The 5,353-nt window shown below is 34.4% G+C and overlaps 1 long non-coding RNA gene across 1 annotated transcript; it reads right to left on the bottom strand.

The window, feature by feature from the left end:
• Positions 1-3,966: 3,966 nt before the first annotated feature.
• On the bottom strand, positions 3,967-4,878 carry LOC135075468 (uncharacterized). Its single transcript, XR_010258026.1, has 2 exons — positions 4,648-4,878; positions 3,967-4,129 (listed from the first exon to the last, which is right to left on the bottom strand). It is a non-coding gene; the product is annotated as an uncharacterized LOC135075468 (long non-coding RNA).
• Positions 4,879-5,353: the final 475 nt, after the last annotated feature.

Here is a 5,353-nt window from a genome sequence, read left to right as displayed (position 1 = left end):
AGCAATATAAAATAAGCTGTTTAAGCGCTACTTTATTACACGACTGGCCATAAAAAGAAATGTTATGCTTTACTTTATTTGTACTTTGTGGTTCACGTTAACGCTGTTGGTGCTAAACTGTGGTTAAAAATGGTAACCTGACTGTTGTACTCGTACTTAATACGACCTCAAGCGAAGGTGCTAAGAATTACTTAATTTAAATAATGAACTCTGTAAGTTAAATGTGTTTTGATTAATTATTTTTATTGCGAATGATGACACTCTCAAATATAAATTTGTTTGAAACGAGCTGAAAATATCATAAAGTAGGTTACTATAAGTAAATGTCATTTCAAAAAGTAATAAAATTAAGTAATAATAAGGGAGTCTAGTCTATCTAAAGAATCAAGGGACTGAATTAATCACAACTACATATTGGATGCTTTGGTTACTACAATGACTCTACAACAACCAAAATAAACCAATTTTCAATGACTCTTTCCAGTCGATAACAAAGTCCTTCGATCCAATGATCGAATAAGTTTTTAATTAACCTCCAAAAAGGTCGCCGTTCCTTTTGAGTCACTAATTCGTTCCAACTTATTTTCTGACCCAGTTCACTTAAATATTACGCACTTGGAGTCGTTTCAATCAGGTAAAGGGCATCCCGTCTGACTAGGTGGATTGTAATCACAGAACATTTTTTGAAACTGTTTAGAAGGCAATCATGGCGACCTTAATTTTTTATAGATTTTAAGCGATCCGTCGTAGATGTTTGTACCTAGAGCTACTAGTATTTAACTGCTTGTTAATAGCTCTCTATACAGGGGTGTTGGAATTCGATTAGCGTCAAATATATGTACAGGAATCTCAATTTATTACTCTACATTAGGTGCATAGTGATTCACTTGATGTACTATCGACGGTATAAAGCTTTACTCCAAACCAATTCCTAGGTGTAAGTTAACCTAATGGATCACCAGACTCAAATTTAATACTGTGTTATCTAGCAATATGTTACGTATAGGTCTTTAAAGGTGAATTAGGTTGCCGGCCTAGGTACCAGGTGTCGCTTAAACTAAGCTGGTACCACAGAATAAATAATAGTCAGGTGGTTTGGACTTTTAGGAAGGTTGACCTCCATTCTTCATTGACTGAAGCTAAGATTTATGGATACGTAAGTGTCTTTTTTTTTAAAATAGGACGATTTATTTCTAATTTCTATGTAAGTATTTTGTGTACAGTTTTTACCAACAAAATGTTAACACTAAATAGCTTCTCAGGACCTGATCAATCAAAACCAAATTTATAAGTACTTTTCGTGATAATACATTTATGACCATTTTCAAGAAGCACAATATAACATGTTAGTTTCTTTTTCTTGACAGAAAGGTCCCGTTATTATATCCTGAGCTTTAAGCGTCATATCTCGCCAGCATAAAGCAGAAATTGGCTATAAATTGTAATGTTATCCCAAACTGCAGCAACGTCGCGTGTACACTATGTATGTTGTACGGCAAGTTTCCTTCAACTTGGTAATGGCGATCCCTCGTACACGTCTCCTAGGATAGCTGGGACAGATATTTTATTAAGGGCAGTTAGTAAAACTTACCTACTGCTAATGAAAGCGTACGAGTGTTTAGTGTCCTGTGACTGAAATGATGATGATTATTTAGTATTATTAATTATTTAAAAGTACGACTAAGAGCGCAAAAGAAAGAAGAAAGAAAAACACTCACTAGCTAGATCTTCAGTTACTCCGTGATCATGGCGCTGCAACAGTGCCGATTAATATCGGTGGTTCGTAAAAAGGTAGGTACATGGTATCAATCCCATAGATAGCTATTCTAAAGAAAGACAAGATTTTATTTGGCACTAATATTGCAAACCAAAAAAAAATAGTGTGCCAAAAAGGACACCTGCCCAGTAGGAAGCATGCTAGGACAAAAGGTGAACAACCGAGGCAGGCCGCTTCAAATCATTAGGATTCTGCATGATTTGCACGGAAGAGAACCTCTCCTATTTTCTATTGATTAATTCCATTGCGGGTTCAAAGACAGTTTAACTTTCCGGGACTACATCAAACTTCACTAGTTGCATTTTAGTGGCGGTCCAGCTGTATCAGAAGGCCAGTAGCGTAAACGGAACGTGATATTGTCTCGTAGCCTTACAGCAATTGATTTTGATTTCTAAGAGTGTCTCTCTCTTGAAATTATTTTTTAAATAAAGTTATAAAGGATAGAAAAGCTATCGTTACCTAATCAAAATTCTTGCTCCATTTTGGAAACAATTAAAACTAAAGTTCGCTGCAGCTGTTGCATTCTTTCTGTGGTCTAACCAAACTTAGTCGAAGTCGCGCTCAAGATGCACGGCATCATAGTAGAATATATGACGGCATGCAATACATTTCAGTTGAATAGATCTATCATTTTTTACAAATCTTATAGATCTGTAGAGCTAGAAACTACCCCTTTGCAACATATTTAAGCTATAAGCACTCGTACATACACATGTACCTACTACAAACATTAACATTCCACGTAAGTTCAAACTCGAACCCTTTTAGTAAATTAGCAATCCTTTTGTTGCATAACATTATATTCCCCATATCGCCCGGGGCGTAACTAACTCATTCATCACGACACCTAAACCAATCGACATCTTGATGGAGGTCGAGCCAGAACGGCGGTAACTTTTCACAAAATCCGAAAAGGAATATATTTGGTAATGCCTAGTAATGTATTGTTTTGACTCCCGTCCATATTGAAGATTTAAAGGCGTATTGACAACTATAAATTGAGGCGCAACATGCATATTATGACACTCATGAATGTTGCAAAAGTAAATATGACTTGGGTTCGATTCCTAGTTTTGACGCCGCCATCTAACACAAACTGAAAAATCGTTTTGTGTAATTTCGAACAGTTTTCTTAACATTACTTACCTACTTGTATCAACCTGATTGTCCAGAAGGGTCCCTTATTAGTTTATTACTCGCACGATATTAAAAGAAAAGACAATAGAATCATAGACTAGAATAGATAAATTCCTACGACACACTGAAAAAGAGTGTTCAATGTTCATTTCCAAATTACTCAATGCAATGTGATAGCAGGTGACAAAAAGCACGAAAGACCGATCGCAGGCGATCTCCGTAACGACCTGACAACCGCTCGGCACCAGTTCGTTTTATTTTCCATGTGGACCCAGCACTTAACGTACCTACCAATACTTTTTCTATTACTATCTTTGGGCAAAGTATTGATTCAGTCTAAAAGAAAAAGTATTTTTTTCGAGTAAGTATTACAGAGTTTTCTATTCTATCATCTTCGTACTTAATTTTGTAAAAAATATGCTCGTAGTTATGTAGAAAAAAACATTTACTCATTCGCGAAAATTGACGTCACACGTAAGCAGGCTGTTACGACTCTTATTACTTACGTAAATACAAGTAATTCAGGATGAATAGGATTTTATTTTATGAATGGAGGCGTACACTACCCACTCAGAATACAGAACAAACCAGAAGGAGTGTTCGATAACATTTCTACGCGGCAACTTGTGTCCAAAATACTTCCCCTCCCGCGCCCCTCTACCCCCTTTAGTGTTACTAGCGCCGTGTGACACCCCCATTTTTGGGGTAAAATTATGTAATTTTTTAAAGAGATGTTAAACAAGTAAAAAATAAGTAAGTGAAATAAGTACACACGGCCAGTGTTAACTATCCATTTCCGTTTTTGCTCTCGCTCTTATCAAATGGTGATTCTTTGCGATAGAACGAGACGACATGACTGGCCATAGGCATAGATAGTACCTACCTACCTATGAATTTAATTTTTACTCCGAAGTAACTAAGTGTAAGATGATTATTTATTTCTATTAAATAGTGTAATATATGTACTATATTTTATGTAGGTATAATATGTTATTTAAAAGTCAATTACAAAAGTCGAATATAAATTTTAGAATGCCAAGTAAAACAAAAAAGAAACTTAAGGTTCTTTATTATGTAAACATATCGACAACAAAACATTTGTTTACGGCGCAGTAGTGCTTTTAGTTTAACTTTTCTTGGAGTCAAAAACAGAATCCAAATCAAAAACATCACCAATACTTAAATTTGATTGCGAGGCAACTCTGGCTGTGTATCCTGAAAAAAAATCAGAGTAAGTATGTAAGCAATAATTAATTACTTAAAATTATTATTAAATATACAAATATTGCTGCTGCTGATCTGTTGATACCAATGCCTTACTTTTGAATAAATGGGAAAGTATGAAATTCACGATAGTAATTTATTATCTCCTCATTATTAGGGAGTAATATTATAAATTAATTCAATATATTGAAATCAAATCAAAATCAAAAATATTTATTCAGTTTAGACCACAAGTGGCACTTATAATTTAATTAATCAGGTTGTCATGTCATGGATGAAATTACACTAAAAACTAATTAAAACAAAAAGGATGGGGAAAATATTCCATTATTCTGTGGTAACGCTAACAAAATTAACGCGTGAATTTTTTATAAGTAGACAAATGTAATTCAATATAAAAAAGTAGGGTAAAATATTCCGTTGACCTGTGGCAACACTTACAAAATACAACCGTGATTTTTTTTGAAAATTATTATTTAATTAAAATGAATTGGAAATGTGCTACTTACGGATAAAACATGATCCCATGCACTTTCTTCGTAATTCCAGTAGCATTCTTACATGTTGGAACGGCACAAGACGGCATAATTTAATTATAAAGTGTCAATCTGACGGATATGTAAACAATGCGCGCGCCGGCCATTGACTGATTGCTCTAAAGTCAAAGTAGTGCGATTTGGAGTACTTTATATGAATACACATTTACGCCCGTTGACGGTTTCTGGTTTGTTCCGTATTCTGAGACTACCCACATTTTTCCGAACAACATTATGATCAACTCATTCATGTGTATCAGCTTCTAGTCTAGTAAATATAAATGATTAACCTTTCGTTCCTACACAGACAGAATTAAACAAAATGCTTAATTATTTCCATAAGGAAACGGAATTATTCCTGTGACCTAATAGAATAAAGACGCCTACACACTACACTACACAGTGCGAACAATTACAGCGCCTCTATAAAATGTAAATTTGAGATAAACAAGGAATTTCCAATTATGATGGTGTCTACAAACTTGCTCGTCTCATACGAGCTGGTTTATTTATTTTAATCCGATTTACATACAAAAGATGTACATGTTAATGAAACATTTGGAGAATTAATTACAAACTGTATTGAATTCATCAACATCATAAATAGATTGTACAGCTACTTTTAATAAGAAATGAGGCAGTAGATAAATAGATTTTAATAGTTTAAGGCTTTTGTCGA

Source organism: Ostrinia nubilalis, chromosome 1 (assembly GCF_963855985.1).
Source record: "Ostrinia nubilalis chromosome 1, ilOstNubi1.1, whole genome shotgun sequence".
Classification (NCBI taxonomy): Eukaryota; Metazoa; Arthropoda; class Insecta; order Lepidoptera; family Crambidae; genus Ostrinia; species Ostrinia nubilalis.
The sequence above is the reverse complement of the archived record's forward strand: the minus strand, read 5'-3'. Positions and strand labels throughout refer to the sequence as shown.